Source organism: Mustela nivalis, assembly GCF_964662115.1.
Source record: "Mustela nivalis genome assembly, chromosome: 3".
Lineage (NCBI taxonomy): Eukaryota > Metazoa > Chordata > Mammalia > Carnivora > Mustelidae > Mustela > Mustela nivalis.
In genome coordinates, this window is record NC_139022.1 from 34238405 (window position 1) to 34255626 (window position 17222).

At 40.5% G+C, this 17222-nt stretch overlaps 1 protein-coding gene across 6 annotated transcripts in view; it reads left to right on the top strand.

Annotated features, from left to right (window-relative positions):
• KCNN2 (potassium calcium-activated channel subfamily N member 2) overlaps positions 1-17222 on the top strand; it is a 477186-nt gene that overhangs the window by 176429 nt on the left and 283535 nt on the right. Inside the window, exon 4 of one of the 6 annotated variants that reach the window (XM_082723557.1) lies at positions 8411-8452. The exons of the other annotated variants lie outside the window; for them this stretch is intronic. The gene's annotated coding sequence lies outside the window, so the exon portion shown is untranslated. The remainder of the gene's footprint in view (positions 1-8410; positions 8453-17222) is intronic. 6 annotated transcript variants of the gene reach the window in all.

Here is a 17222-nt window from a genome sequence, read left to right on the forward strand (position 1 = left end):
CAGGTATTTCCTTCAGTTCTTGGCTTCCTTCCTTCCTCCCTCCCACTCTCTCTCCCTTTTTTCTTTTCTTTCTTTCTCTCAGAGAATGGGAGAGAGCCAGAGAGAGTGTGAGTTCACAGCAGGGGGAGCAGAAGGAAGAGGGAGAAGCAGACTCCCTGCTGAGCAAGGAGCCTGATGCAGGACTCAGGGATCATGGCCTGAGCTGAAGGCAGATGTTTAACTGGCTGGGCCACCCAGGCATCCCTCAGTTATTGGTTTCTGATTTCATTTCTATGTGATAAAAAAACATACATTCCGGGGCGCCTGGGTGGCTCAGTGGGTTAAGCTGCTGCCTTCAGCTCAGGTCATGATCTTAGGGTCCTGGAATTGAGTCCCACGTCGGGCTCTCTGCTCGGCGGGGAGCCTGCTTCCCTTCCTCTCTCTCTCTGCCTGCCTCTCTGTCTACTTGTGATCTCTCTCTGTCAAATAAATAAATAAAAATTTAAAAAAAACATACATTCCATTATTTCATTTATTTTTAATGTATTGAGATTTGTTTTATGGCTCAGTATATTATCTGCTCTGGAGAATGTTCTGTGTATGCATGAGAAGAACATGTATTTTATTGTCCAGTGGAGTGTTGTAGGGAGTTGTTAGTTCTAGTTGGTGTATAGAATTCATCAAGTCTTATTTTCCCTTGTTGATCATCTGCCAGGTTGTTCTACGCATTGTTGGAACTGGGGTAATAAAGTTTCCTACTATCATTGCTGAATTGCCTATTTTTCCCTTTTGCTTCTTTTCATCTTGCCCTTTTCAGTGTGGGACTTCCAGCCTATGGGTGAGTGGGAAAAGGGGATCAGAGCCCCAGTACTTTCTGCCTGCAGTGTCTGGGGTAGAGCTTCTACCCTGCAAGTGGCAACTGAGTGGGGAAATACAGTCCCAGTCCTGTTGTCTTCATCTGCCTGGAACAGAGCTTCTGCAACATGAAGCTTGTGGGGGGTGGGGGTGAGAAGTACCAGAAGCCTAGTTTTCTGGTGGTGAATCCATGGCTTCAAACTGGGAGAGTGGGGAGAAGGGAGTGCCTGTCTTCTTGACTGCATACTCCTGGGGTTGAGCTTCCTGCTATAAGGGACTGAGTCATGGCTCAAATGCCACAGATTCTCTTTCTACTGAGATGTAGTTGATTATTTTGAGTGAACGGCTCTCCATTGGCTGTATATGCATTTAGGACAATTTCCAGAGAATATGAATGATTGATGGTTGTTTTTTATAATTTGCACCAGTTAAATTGTTGTTTTTCTCGGGAGAGGTTTGCAAACCTGTTCCTTCCTTTTTTTAAGATTCTGAAATACCATGATTTTTTTTTGCTTCCTTCTATTTCCTCTCTCACTTTTGGTTTAATGATTTATTTTTATAAGAAGATCATTTCAGTGTTAATAATATGAAATGGAATTGTAAAGGTATATTCAATAAATAGTTTCTTCTCTATGGGATCACTGTCTGCCATTTCTTAGCTATTCTATGAACACAGATGGCTTCCTTGAGATTTATGTGGAGACTGAGTCTGATAAAAAATTGTAGATCATATTGCACTGACTCTGCTCTTATTTCTATATAACAGTGATGTACTACTGTCTGTGAGCTTCTGCAGACAGCAATTTGGGGACAGTATCTTGGAACCTTATTCAGGCAAACCATCACATCCTTTAGTTTCCTTGTGCAATGTCTTGTTACATGGCATTAAATTTCAGGCCAACCATGTTAACAGCCTCTGATTCTTACTTGGATTAATACTGGTATCACTCCTAATCCAGACAAAATGTACCGTTTTATAATTGCAATAGTGTACTAGTTATAGTTCCATCTAGTAGCCATGGTCCCTGTGGTCAAAAGTAAGACAGAAATAATTTGCATGACAGAATTAATTTCACTGGACACAGGGCTTTCCCCATGTTGTGAGAGTCAAGCAAAGATCAGGATAATTAAGGCTCAGAGTAAGAGGTATTCTCAAATACTGTATAAAGCCCCAAATGAAACCAACTTTCTAGATCTATTAGGTCTGATCATTTCCTAGTACAGCACTTTATCCATATTCACATAATGGCAACAGGAATGGTGGTGGGAAGTGGAGAACCTACCAAGAGAGATACCATCCTGGAACACCCCTCTCTTTTTTATTCTGAGAGTTCTAAAAGATTATCTTGTCATTGTGAATTCCCAGTATTTTATTTTATTTAAGATTTTATTTATTTATTTGACAGACAGAGATCACAAGCAGGCAGAGAGGCAGGCAGAGAGAGAGTGGGGGAAGCAGGCTCCCTGCTGAGCAGAGAGCCCGATATGGGGCTCCATCCCAGGACCCCAGGATCATGACCTGAGCGAAGGCAGAAGCTTTAACCCACTGAGCCACCCAGGCGCCCCACCCTCCAGTATTTTATGATACGTAGTTTCTACCAAAAAACACTGAAGAATCCTGGTTTGATTAGACATCATAGTATTTCTTGCACATTAAAAAATAATAAGTATCAAATATTGTACCTCAAATAAGGAGGAGACATTAATCTCTTCTATTGTATTTTCTGAGGACCCTAATTGGGTCCAAACTCTGGAAGCATCCTTACTTAACAAAGGTTTAACAAAGTAATCTCATCTTAACAGAAGGGAAAGCCACTATACATTTGCCCTGCTATTCAAGGCTATTGCAAGATATTTCCAAGCGGTGGATGAGGGAGGAAGAGAAGAAAGTTTCTAGTTTTTTGGCTCCTTTGGATTTAACATCTAATTTTGCTTTAGCATCACACCTATTATGATTATTATAAGTTGAATCTTAAAGTGTATTGAAACGCAGTGTCTAAAGCCATAAACATTGTGTGACAGGACAGAGTTTTAACATCTTAATGTACCTCCTCCCACAATCTCATCTAAGTTCCTCAGTTTGCAGGGTTAGACCTAGAAAACCAAATGACTTGTCTAAAATCAGACAGGTCTCTTGTCCAAGTCTCATAGTCCTTTGAGCTCATGGAGCTGCCTTTTAAGAGAGGTTATCTCCCGGGATATAAAGACTGTTCATAGTGTTCAACACTTCTATCCCCTTCCTGGTTTCTTAGACTGACCTGCCAAACAAGTAGGAGTAAAAGTTGATGTCAGAGTTCATGGCTCGCCTTCCTTGCCACAGCAAACCCTTCAATCATTTTCTGAAATGGCAGGGTCATGTTACAGTGGAGCCCACAGAAACCTGGGTGACTTTTTGGAGCAGGGCTCTGGGCTTGCCTGTTTTAGACACATAGAGTGAAAAAGTCAGAAAACTGTGATTTTAATCCACTGATATTGTGAGTCGATTTGTTACCTTGGCAGAGCCAGTTCTGTCCTTAATATAATTTCCAAAGCTCAGGAGAAGAGATCACTTGAAGCCATTGTTGCATAGAAGATTTCTCTTAGTTTGCGGAATTCTCTGATGATGCCCACTATGCAGGACAGCAGGTCTATTCAGCCTGCTGAAGAATAGCAGCAAGGAGCAAACTTAAAGGGAGCCCAAGGCCTGAGGGGATTTTTCATGTTTTTTCTTCTAATTCAATAGACCACTTCTGTGTTTTTGGTAAAACACTGCCCATCCTTATGTAGAGATAAAATGGGCTCACTTTTGGTTGTTGAGCAGCACAGACAGCTAATAGGAAGCACACTTAAACCTGAGGTTCTGTCTTTTCAAAAAAAAAAAAAATGTTTTAAAATCCATTTGAAAATAGTCTGGTTTAAATCACCTCATGTGGAAGGCATTAAAGATATTAAGTTTGCTGAGAGGCTTTACAGTGGATTCTAATGACACTAAAGTATTTACCAGTAATATGATTTCTTTATATGCTGCACAGCCATTTTTATGTTATATTAACTTCATTTTGTGTTCTTTGGATCATTCCCGCACTGCTAAGTATGCAATGCGTTGTGGCCTAATTGCCTTATTATGCACTATTAAATAAACTATAAAAAAATGAACAGAAGTGTGAGTTAAACAGAATGAGACTTGGTCACTGTGTGTGGTACGGGAGAGCAACGCAATAGAATCATCACAAATATAAATGGAATATTAAACAGAACATACCACCAGAATCAAGACCTTTCAGAAGATTTCTCGTTTTGGAAAAAAACAAAAACAAAAACCCAAAATGGACCAATGGGAACTTACTTAAATCCCAATGAAATGGAGACTTAAATGTAACTCACTTAAGGATAGCTTCTATTTTACAAACAATACTTCTTTTTCAGTATTTTACACCTAATTTAAAATGCTCACATTCTCCCAGCTCTCAATAGTATATTAAAAGCTGTAAGTGATAATACTTAAAGGGTTTTTAAAAGATTAGCTAAGTCATTCCTTTTCAAAGGCATCTGCCTCCTACAGGTAATTGGATAAGGGACAGAGTGAAAAGGACAGATATGTCCTGTTATTTTTCAAAAAAGTAAGATTGTTCATGTACGAAATAGAGTACTGACTGGTGATTGCTCACCATAACTGTTCTGTATAGTTCCATTAAAGGAAGACTTGAAGGTCAAAGTTTATAAAAACAGGTGTCATTCTCATAGATGCTAGTTAGTTGGGTTTTTATCTGGCTTCCCTGATTGTGTTTGTTTTGTTTTTATTTGTATGAAGTAAACATTTCTGTCTGAAACAAGAATATTCTTAATCTGTTTGCCTACTTGCCTCACCAAGACACCCATTTCTTTGACTTGGATGATCAGCCCCCAGTGCGTGAACTTCCACGTCCGGACCTCTCAAGACGTTCCCCCTTCTTCCAAGATTAGCTCCTAATCTCCAGCCCCCCTGTGCTTATTCCTATTTTTGATGTGATTATACACCAAAATTCAACGTGTCTAAAACTAAATTTGCCTTCTTCCTGCAGTCTTACCCCCGAAACCCATTATTTCTCTCAGTGACGCCATCTGTCTTCCTGCCCCAAGCTTGCATTCTCCAAATCCCCTTTCTTTCTTCCCACCTTTACTTCCCTTCCACACACATCTCTTCAGCCCCAGATCCAGGTCATTCAAATAGCTCCTGATTTCTGACCATAACCCTCCTTGGCCTGGCCCAGCCCTCAATACAACTCAGCAGCCCTGGGGTAGTGGCTCTTTGACTGGTCCCCTGGCCTCCCTCTCCTGACACACAGCAGCCCTCCTCAAATACTCCTGTCACCATGGTTTTCAGCTGTTGGTAATACCCTCCCTCTTCTCTTTTGCACACAGAGTAGAGTAACAAGGTCCCAGCCTCAGACTCAAGGATTAAGACAGGTCTGCCCCCATCTGTGTTTTTTCTCTCACTTTCTATTCCTTCTCAAACAGGTCTTTCCACTCCAGCCAAGACTGTAGCTGCTCTTTTGGATTTTGAGCCTTTTCTTGCAGATTTCTTGCTTAGAAAGAGGAAACTCTGCTGTTCCCAGCCAGATCTATCTTTGTGCTTGTGCACTATATCCCCCTCTATTTTTGTAAACGCTGTCCTGTGCTGAATATGTATTTAGTGGGCCTCTGGGGTGGATTCTGTCTTGGACGCTCATCTGGTGGGAGCTGAGGGAAAGGGAAAGTCTTTGTGCCTGGCTCCCTTGTGACAAGATCCCACTTGGTGTATAGCACAATGACCCGGGTCTTCGAGGAGACTTCCCACAGTAACTGCTCTCTGAACACACAGAGAGCCTCACGTTCACCTTCTCACCACCATAGGTAATGTGGCTCCCTGAAGCCTTTTTTGTCAGTGAACGAGCTAACTCTGCCTTGGACAAGGTCTTACCTTTCATATGAGTCAGCCCCCTCATCTGTAGAAGGAGGTATTGAAAATAGTGCATGGCTAAGGTGAACTCCATGATTCTGGTCATGGCGCATGTGTTTTCCATGGCCGTGCATTGTTGGCTAGCTTTCCGTACCCATACCTATTAGATGGCTTGATCTTTGCAGAAAGACTGGTAAATTCTCAGCAAATGTTGGTGCCTTGATTTTTAGTATCTTCAGGGTCTTTCTTATACCTCTTGTCTGGAGACATTCATGTCTGCTCCATTCCTGTTTCTTAATTCATTGTAGGAGCTTTTTCTTGTTCTTGAAAGAAAGGCAAATAGGAACATTTCTAACACACAGTCTCAGAGTGACTTTCAGGAACATTAAGTCGGCTCATGTTTTCCTCTGGAGGGCAGTTTTAGGAAAGAAAACAGACTCTTAAATGGTATTCATCTCTCCAGTGATACCTAGTACTCTAAAGTTACCCAGGCAAACCGCAAGACACTACGGACTCCAGGAAACAAACTGAGGGTTTCAGAAGGAAGGAGGGTGGGGGGATGGGTTGACCCAGTGATGGGCATTAAGGAGGGCACAGATTGCATGGAACACTGGGTGCTACACGCAAACAATGAATCCTGGAACACTACATCAAAAACTAATGGAATACTGCATGGTGACTGACATAACATAATAAAAAAATAAAAATAAAATAAAGTTACCCAGGCTCATCATTTGCCTGCTAGAAAGGACTTGGGATGTCTTTTCACAAAGAATCAAAGGGGTAGCAAATTTAGTCATTAAATGAAAAACCCCATCTGAGTCACAAGTGATTTATATATGTGTGAAGCCCAGAAGAGGCTGGTATGTAGGCACTGTGTGTCAGAACAGGAATCTACAATGGGGATTCATTAGGCTGGAGATGGCACCGGATTCCAAGTCTTTAAATGTTCCTTATTGAGTCTGTGCAGATAATACCACCAACACTACAGCATGGGCTCAGGGATTAAAATAAAAATGAGAATAATTCTTATCTTTCTGGGTAGAGTAAGAGGTACATTCTTCTTTCCATCTGGGACAGAAAATCCAGCCTAGCTACAAATCAGGTTGCTATAAATTCAAAGTTTTTCTGTCATCTGGGTTCTCAGTTCTTTTTTTTTTTTTTTTTTTTTTAAATTTTTAACTTTCTTTTTTTTTTTATTGGTGTGAATTTTATAGAACACAAAATTAGCCATACTGATGTGTATACTTTTGTGACATTTGGTGTGTTTCTTTTTTTTTTTTAAGATTTTATTTATTTATTTGACAGACGGAGATCACAAGTAGGCAGAGAGACAGGCAGAGAGAGAGGGAGGAAGCAGGCTCCCTGCTCAGCAGAGAGCCCGATGTGGGACTCGATCCCAGGACCCTGAGATCATGACCTGAGCCGAAGGCAGAGGCTTTAACCCACTGAGCCACCCAGGCGCCTGGTGACACTAACATTGTGTCATGTTAGTCATCATAAAACGCATCATTAGTTTTTGATGCAAGGTTCTAAGTTTCATTGTTTATGTACCATATCCAGTGCTCCATGCAGTACATACCCTCCTTAATACCCACCACCAGACTCACCCATCCTCCCAGCCCCCTCCCCTCTAAAAGGCTCAGTTTGTTTCTCGAAGTCCACGGTCTCTCATGGTTTGTCTCTCCCTCTGATCCACCTCCTTCACTTTTCTTTCCTTCTCCTAATGTCCTCCATGCTATTCCTTATGCTCCACAAGTAAGTGAAACCATGTGATAATTGACTCTCTGCTTCACTTATTTCACTCAGCATAATCTCCTTCTGTCTCATCCATGTTGATACAAAAATTGGGTATTCATCCTTTCTGATGGAGACATAATATTCCATTGTATATATGGACCATATCTTCTTTACCCATTCATCTGTTGAAGGGCATCTTGGCTCTTTCCACAGTTTGACAATTGTGGATGTTGCTGCTTTGAACATTGGGGTGCATATGGCCCTTCTTTTCACTGCATCTGTATCTTTGGGGTAAATACCCAGTAGTGCAATTGCTGGGTCATAATGATGAAGTTCTTGAACATAGGTGAGGTTTGGTGGGCTGAGGTCCAGAGCTGATGACCAAGAAAGAATTCTTGAGACATCTTTGGTGCAAAATGGTGGTTTATTAAAGCACAGGGACAGGACCCGTGGGCAGGAAGAGCTGCTGCCCCAATATCCTGAGGAGTGGCTGATTACATACACAGGAGTTGGATAGGTGAGGACAAAGAGGGTGTTCAGAAGAGCTATCACAGTAAAGAAGACTGTCAGGATGCTGGAGGCCTGGTTATTGTCAAACCAAGGCTGTTTTTCCCTCTAATGAGGCACCAACATGAAGACAGTTGGGAGTTTCCTGGTGAAATGTCACGTTCCTCCTATCACACATCCTTGTCAGTCAGTGAGCTATAGATTTAGAAGAAATTTAACTTTATTTACATTTCCTTTGCTTCAGCCTCCTTCAGTTTTATGGAGGGGAGGGCAATGTTAGGGCTTTAGGAACTGATTTACTTGTCTCTGGAAGTTAGGCTATTGATAGGATAACTTCTTTGTTGTAAATCACTAGGACATTTGTAAAACGAGAGAGACTCCTGTCTTGCAGGATTGTGATCTCTACAAGTTAACTATTTGTTTTTCTTTTAGGGCAGCCAGGAGTGCCTGAGGGATGTCACACATGTCACCGAGGTGGGGGAAACAGGGGGTGTAAGGTGACAGCTTTTGCTTTGTCCTTAGCCAGCCTTCTGCTCCCTCATCAATAAGATAGCTCTATTTTTTAATGTTTGGATGGATGGAAAGGTGGGATTGAAGGGAATTATCACTAAGGGCTCTTCATTCTCTCCATGAAGTTAAGGTAAAATCGTCTACTGAGAGTGAGGAACCATGGGCTCTCAATTCTTACTGTGTATCTGCATCATCTTCCTTCCCAAGCTTTGCAGTAGACCAGCCCAGACCCTTGCTCTCTTTCTTAACTTTCCTTCTTTTTTTCTCTTCCAGTGGACAACTTTACCTTTAACTTCATGGAGAGAATGAAGAGCCCTAAGTGATAATTCCCTTCAATACCACCTTTCCATTCATCCTCTGTTGGCTTCTTTCAGTGCTATTGAAATGCCTGGAGATGGTGTCCAAGGGTTAGATCTCCAACTCCATAGCTTTAAACTGTATTGATCAGCCTGTGCATCCCTCTAGAATAGTGGCTCTCAACCCTTGGCTGCAAATTCGAATGAGCTGGCTAGCTTTTGCAAAACTGATGCTCAGGCCCTACCTCTGGCCAGTGAAACCAGAAGCTCTGAAGGTGAAGCTCATGTATCAAGTCATTTTTAAAAGCTCCTTGGGTGTAGCGAAGCTTCTCCAAGCAGCCAGGCTTACACACACATCATTAGCCTAAAAACTCCATGAAGTTAAGTATCTTGTGTGTGTTGAAAACGGTTCCACTCTGCAGAGCACCTGTATATCAAGTAATAATCATGGAACAATGTTCTTCTTCACGTACCTGCCAAAATTGCTATATCTGACTGAAATGAATTTTAGTATTCATATAACCAAAGTGGAAAAAATGATAATATGACAGTAATTTTTAAATTTAAATTTTAAGAGCCTCTAAATACCAAAGTGATAGTTATTAGTGAATAATTTATGCCTCAGTTATTAGAATTAATATGTTCACTATTTCTCACATATGCACTTGACCTCCAAAGTTGTAGCCATTTCTTAATTAGAAACCTAGGCCCTCAGTGCTTTGTGCACTAAGTTCCTTTGCTCTGGAAAAACGGTAATGATTAAGGTGTTACAGTGATTGGTATACTAAGATATGATTTTATTGAAAGTATTTCCTCTGCAGACAGAAGAAAATTCCATGAGCCACATTTCTATCCTTACCACTTGTGTCTATGCCTGGACCTTGAACAAGGCTTATTATTCAGCCATATTGCTAACCACATTTGTGGTTGGTTTCATAAAGTTCCCAACATTTTAATGCAATTAAGTGTTGAATTTGTATTAAAATAAGTATTCAAGGATTTTGCATTAAATAAAGGATAAGATATTTCTTCTTAAAATAGTAAATGCATTTTATTATATTATGTTATATACATTTATTAAATATTTATAAGATGTTAAGCATATGCCGTATACATAATGTGATAACAATAACAAGGACAAGGCTGATAGAGAAAAATTTCATTTGAACCATTTCTTATGAATTTTTGTCAGTTCTTATTTTGAACCAGGTGTTAATTATGCCCATTTTATCCTACATATACCATGGAATATTACTCAGCCATAGAAAGGAATGAAATGCTGATACATGCTGTTTAACATTGTTAAATCTTGAAAAAAGTGTGCTAAGTAAAAGTCCGAAGACGGTCTGAAAACCGTACAGTACATGATTCCATTTCTGTGGCATGCCCATCACAGGTAAATCTATAGATACAGAAAAGAGTGGTTGCGTAGGGCTGGAAATGTTGAGGGGAAAGGGACAGTGATGGATATTGGGGACAAGACTTCTGTTGTAATGATGAAAATGTTCTAAAATTGGGGTGATCGTTAAACAACCTTGTGAATATACTCAAAAGCAGCGAACTATAAGCTTTGGTGAATTGTGCCGTGTGTGAATTATCTCAATAAAGCTGCTATAGGAATTTTACTAATGAAAGAAAACATGAAACACATTTTATCTTCATTCTACCTGAACTTTAAGTTTAAAAGCTGGATAGAATGTCCACGAATGCACAGAGACTCAGATATATTGCCATCATGAGCTCTTCCTGCAGAATTGAGTAGACAGTAGGTTTTAGAAGATGAGAATGACTAGACATACCAGGGTCAGGACAGGGGACAAGGACGAAATAGACATGCACTTAAAACAGCAAGACTTAATGGCTATAAATAGGGTGATCCCATATGCTAATTTGCCAGGAAAGCCCCCAGTTTATATGTCTTGCCCTGGCCTGATTAATAATGGTCCCTTAACTCTCAAAACTTTTCTGACTTAGTAAATTATACAAATGCCCTTGAGTGACGGGAGGTAGTAGCATACATAAAGGCAATACGCTCTAATACGGCAGATATATAACTTGTTAACAATGGGCGGGAACACTAGGTGAATTTACAAAAAGTAGGGTGAGCCTAATAATTGCCTTTAATGTGTTCCTGGGAATGAAAGGATATTCCTTGAAATTAGACTCTAGGGGAAAGGGGCAGAGAGAAGATATTGTTAACTAAATGGAGACCAGGAATCCAACAGAAAATTTATATGTGTTTAGGTTTTATAGCCAGAAGACCATCAGAAGTCCTTTGTCTCCGCTGCCCTACTCCAAATGTGTCATCCCACATAGTTGATAAAATTTGAGTCTTGTTGTTCAGGGTTTTTTTTCTCCCCACTGTCATACTGGATGATGTAAGGGGATACACTGCAACTGAGTTTTGCCACAGGTGTTTTCCATTAGTTTTGCTTAATTTATCCTGTTTAGTCTTTCGTTAGGGGTAATTCAGGGTGATTTAAAATCCACACTGCCAACTCTTCATCTTCCTCCCATTGCCTCCAGAAACGAGGTCTCCCTGTTTCTTGGTTAATTTCTTTTTTTCTTAGCACATCTTACAGCAAGTAACTAAGAAAGAGCTTAAGAGTTTATGGGAGGATTTGTTTTATAATTTGCATTCCTGAAAGAACTTTATTTTACACAGATCTTTCGTTGATAGTTTGGCTAGGGAGAACATTCTGGTTAAAAGTCCTTTTCCTTCATTTGTTTCAGTTCTTCAATTCCAGATATGAGTGAAATCACACAGTACTTGTCTCTGACTGACTTGTTTCACTTAGCACTCTACTCTCTAGCTCCATCCACATCATTGCAAATGGCAAGATTTCATTCTTTTTTTATGGTTGAATATATTCCATTGTGTGTATGGGTGTGTATATTTTATCAACTCATCTATGGATGGACCTTTGGGCTGCTTCCAAAATTTGGCTATTGTAAGCGAAGCTACATAAACAGAGCGCTGCATATATCTTTTCAGATTAGTGTTTTCAGGTTAGTCCCCTACCCAGTAGGGGAATTAGTGGATCATATTTTTTATTTTTTGAGGAATCTCCACAGTGACTGCAGCAGTTTGTGTTCCCACTGATAGTACATGAGAGTACCTTTTTTTCCTCGTCCTCACCAACACTTATTGATTCTTCTGGTTTTGATTTTAGCCATCCTGACAGGTATGAAGTGGATAGCTCATTGTGATTTTGATTTGCATTGCCTTGATGATCAAGGATGGTGAACATCTTTTTAGGTGTATGTGGGCCATCTTTAGGTCCTCTTTGGAAAAATGTTTAGTCATGCCTTCTCCCCATTTTTTTTTTTTAAAGATTTTATTTATTTATTTGACAGAGAGAAATCACAGTAGGCAGAGAGGCAGGCGGAGAGAGAGAGTGGGAAGCAGGCTCCCTGCTGAGCAGAGAGCCCGACTCGGGACTTGATCCCAGCACCCTGAGATCATGACCCGAGCCGAAGGCAGCGGCTTAACCCACTGAGCCACCCAGGCGCCCCGTTCTCCCCATTTTTTAATTAGATTGATCGTCTTTTGGTGTTCAGTTATAGGAGTTCTTTATAGAGTCTGGACATTAACCCTTTATTGGATATGTTGTCTGCAAATATCTTTTCCCATTCACTAGATTTCCTCTTCATTATGTTGATGGTTTGCTTCATTGTGCAAAAGCTTTTTAGTTTGGTGTATTTATTTTAGTTTTTGCTGTCTTTGCCTGAGGAGATACGTCCAAAGACTGATGTCCAAGAATTAGCTACTGATGTTTTTGTTTAGGAGGTTTATGATTTCAATTCTTAAATTTAGGTCTTTAATCCATTTTGAGGTTTTGTGTACAGTGTAAGAAAGAAGATCAAGTTCATTCTGTTGCATGTAGCTGTCCGATTTTCCCAACAGCATTTATGGACCAGATTGTCTTTCACCCATTGTATATCCTTATCTCCTTTGCTATAGATTAATTTGCCATATAAACATGCGTTTATTTCATGATCTATATGTCTGTTTTCATGTGTCTATAGCTTGGAATCTGGAAGCCTGATACCTCCAGCTTTGTTCTTCTTTCTTAATATTCCTTTTGGCTATTCAGGACTTTTTTGTTGTTCCATACAATTTTAATCTTAGGATTTTAATTTTAATTTTAGGATTATTTTGTCCTAGTCCCGTGAAAAATATTATTGGTATTTTCCCAGGCTGCTTGGGTAGCTCAAGTGGCTAGGTGCCTAACTCTTGGTTTCAGCTCAGGTCATTATCTTGGAGTTGTGAGATTGAGTCCCACATCAGGCTCTGTGATCGGGGCCTCTGCTGGAGATTCTCTCTTCTTTTCTGTCTCCCTCTAGCCCTCTACCAACTCGTGCTTTCTCTCTCTCTCTCTCAAATAAATAAATCTTAAAAAAAGGAAAATGCTATTGATTTTTTTAATAAAGATTTTATTTATTTGCTTGACAGAAAGAGATTACAAACAGGCAGAGAGACAGGCAGAGAGCGGGAAGGGAAGCAGGCTCCCTGCTGAGCGGAGAGCCCGATGTGGGACTCGATCCCAGTACCTTGGGGTCATGACCTGAGCCAAAGGAAGAGGCTTTAGTGCACTGAACCACCCAGGCACCCCTGCTATTAATATTTTTGATAAGGATTGCTTTGGCCCTTTAGGTTGCTTTGGGTAGTACAGCTATTTCAAGGATATTCTTTTAATTCATGAACATGGTATATATTTCATTTGTTTGAGTCGTCTTTAATTGCTTTCATCATGGTAAAATTTTCAGAGCTCAGGTCTTTTATCCCCTCGGTTAAATGTATTTCTAGGTATTATATTGTTTTTGATGCAATTATAAATGGGATAATTTTCTCAATTTCTCTTTCTGGTAGTTGGTTATCAGTATACAGAAACACAAAAGATTTCTTTATGTTAATTTTGTACTCAGCAATTTTACTGAATTTATTCTAATAGATTTGTAATGGAATCTCAGGGTTTTTGTATATAATATCATGTCATCTGCAAATGTAACAATTTTGGCTCTTGTTTTACATGTTCAGTCACCCTTTCTCTTTTTGATTAGAGCATTTAGTCAATTTGCATATTATTTTATTTTGAAGATTTTCTTTATTTATTTGAGAGAGAGAGAGAGGGAGATAGAGAGAGTATGAATGGGGAGGAGAGATAGAAGCAGGCTCCCCACTGAGCAGGGAGCCCAAATAGGGGCTCCATCCCAGGACCGTGAGATCATGACCTGAGCTGAGGGCAGATGCTTAACTGACTGAGCCACCCAGGGGCCCTTCATTTTGCATTTAAAAGTAATTATTGGTAGGTATATACTTATTACCATTTTGTTAATTATTTCCTGGTTGTTTTCATAGTTCTTTTCTTCCTCTTTTCTCTTGAGATTGATGCCTTTTTTTTTAGTGGTATGTTTGGATTTCTTTCTTTTCATTTTTTTGTATATTTTATGTAGGTTTTCAGTTTGAAGTTACCAGTGATATTCATGTATAAATAACACCCTATGTAGATAGCAGTCAATTTTAAGTCAATGGTCCCTTAAGTTTGAGCACATTCTAAAAGCACTACATTTTAACTCTTCCTCCAGGGTTTTATGTTTTGACATAAAATTTTGCATCTTTTTATTTTGCATATTCCTTAACTACTTATAGATAAAACTGATTGTATTGAATTCATACTAGCTTTAAAGTGGTTGATCTACTACCTTTACTCTCTGTTTGCTTTTACCAGGAGATCTTTTATCCCCCACATAATTTTCTTCTAGTTATGGCTTTTTTTTTTTTTTTTCTTGCTTAAAGAAGTCCCTTTAAGGGGCACCTGGGTGGCTCAGTGGGTTAAAGCCTCTGCCTTCGGCTCTGGTCATAATCCCAGGGTCCTGGGATCAAGCCCCACGTCGGGCACTCTGCTCTGCGGGGAACCTGCTTTCTCCCCTCTCTCTGCCTGCCTCTCTGCCTACTTGTGATTTTTCTCTATGTCAAATAAATAAAATATTTAAAAAAAAAAAAGAAGTCCCTTTAACATTTCTTGTAAGGCTGTTGGTGATGAGCTCCTTTAACTTTTGTTTGTCTGGAAAACTCTTCATCTCTTTGGTTTTGAATGATAATCATGCCCAGTAGAGTGTTCTTGGGAGATTTTTTTTTTTTTTTCCTTTCTCCACTTTGAATAGATTATGTCACTCCCTTTGGCCAGCTAAGTTTCTGCTGAAAAACCAGCTGGGACCATTGACTTAAAATTAACCTTAAAGGGCTTCCCTTGTCTATAAATTTTTTCTTTTCTCTTACTGCTTTAAAAATTCTCTTTATAATTAAGTTTTGTCATCTTAATTATTATATATCTTGGTCTGGATCTCCTTCTGTTCATCTTGTTTGGGGCTCTCTGTACTTGCTGGACCTTGATGTCTGTTTCCCTCTTCAGGGTGGGGAAGTCTTTGGTTATTGTTTCCTCAAACAAGTTTTTGCTTTTTTCTCTTTCCTCTTCTACTGGGACCCCTGTAATATGATTGTTAGTACAGTCATTGTTCCAGAGATCACTTAAACTATCCTCATTTTTTAAAATTCTTTTGTTGTTGTTGTTGTTCATCTTGGGTAATTTCTACTATCCTATTTTCCAGATCACTCACCTTTTCTTCTGCATCCTCTAACCTGCTATTGATTATTTCTAGTGTGTTTTTTTTCCATTATCATATTCTTCATCTCTGATGAGTTATTATTTTTTTTTAATTTCCAAATTCTTTGTTGAAGTTATCAATGTGTCCACTCACTCTCCTGAATTCAGGGACCATTTTTATTACTTTGGACTCTTTATCAGATAGATTGTTTATCTCAGTTTTGTTTTGGGTTTTTTTCTTCCACTTGGAGCATACTCTTCCATCTCATTTTGCCTAACTCTGTTTATTTCTATGTATTAGGTAGGTCAGCTATGTTTCCTGGTCTTAAAGGAGTGGACTTAAGTAGAAGTTATCCTGGGGGACCCAGAAGAACATCTCCCCTTGGTCACCAGAACTAGATGCTTCAGGGGTGTCCCGATGTGGGTTACATGCATCCTACTGTTATAGCTGGGCCGTAACTACTGAAGATGTGCTGGTAGGTGTGGCTAGCACCCAGCCTGGCTGGCCTTAATGGGTGGCTGTTACTCCTGACAGCTGATTGGTGGGCAGGGCTCACCCCTGGTGTTTCTAGCTGCAAGGCCTTGCTATAACAGCTGTAGGTATGCTGGTGATACAGCTTACCCCCAGGACAGGAGCCACTTTGTGAGGGGAGGAGTTTCTAGTCCCAGCTAAGGTCACCCATGGCCGGGGGGTAGTCATTGGGATCCACTTTGGTGGAGTGTGGTGGGGTGGGGGTGGCAAGTGCTCATTTTGGCTGCGACTGCTGCTAGTGGGAGCTGGGGGTATATTGTCCCTGTGGAAGCCACTACTGGGTGTGGTGTGGAGGAAACCATTTTGGGTGAGGATGCCAGTCTTGCCTGAGGTTGCCTGCTGGTTTTGGTGGGGAAGGAGCCACTTTGGAGAGATACCTGTTCTGGTGGGTCCACAAGGAAGCCAGGGTGGTATGAGGGTGCTAAGAAGGTAGATGGAGTATTAGAACTAGAGACCATCAGCACTTCTTTCCTGGAGAAATTTCCCACAGATCCCTCCTCCTCTGGCACCAAATTTAGTCAATAAATTTCCTTCACATATGGCTCAGGTACTTTTCAAATGGCTGTTTCTCTGCTAGGTCTGGGAGTCAGTAAGTTTGTATACACACTTTTAAGAGCAGAGTCTAGGTTTCCTATAGGACTCTGGCTCTCCCGACTGAAGCCTCACTGATTTTCAGAGTCCCTGGAATTAGTCTTGCTGATTTTCAAAGCCAGATCTTTGAAGTCTTATCTGGTTTGTGCAGGTCTCTGTGGTAGTGGTGGTGGTGGTGGTTGTGGGGAGGAGGGGTGGTTTGCCTGATGTGAAGCTTAAACCCCTTGCTCCTCAGGGGGACCTCCATGCCTTTGACACCCCTCCTACTTGTGGGTCACCAGGCCAGGGGTGTGGGTCCCAGTCAGACCACGTCTCTGCCACTGCTACCCTTTAGCTATGGAAGAGCAGTTGTGTGAGTCTTCATGTAACTGTCAGAGTTGTTGTGTATGTTGTTGTAACCCTGGTGTGTCCTTGGGAGGAAGTGAGCTCAGGACCCTCCTGCTATGTTGCCATCTTGATCAGGATCTCCCTAATAGCTTCTTATACAAATTCTCATCTATTTCTCAAGAGTCTTTCTGCCTCTCATTTTTCAGCCTTTTCATTGTATTGAATTGGGGCTTGACTTGCTTTTTATCCCTCTCCCAACACACACATGTACCTTTCAGCCTCCTCTGAGCATTTATACCTCGTGGTCTGCTTCCTGCCTTGTAAATATATGTTAACATTTCTTATCTGCTTCATCTCTTCACCAGCACCCTTAGATTTTG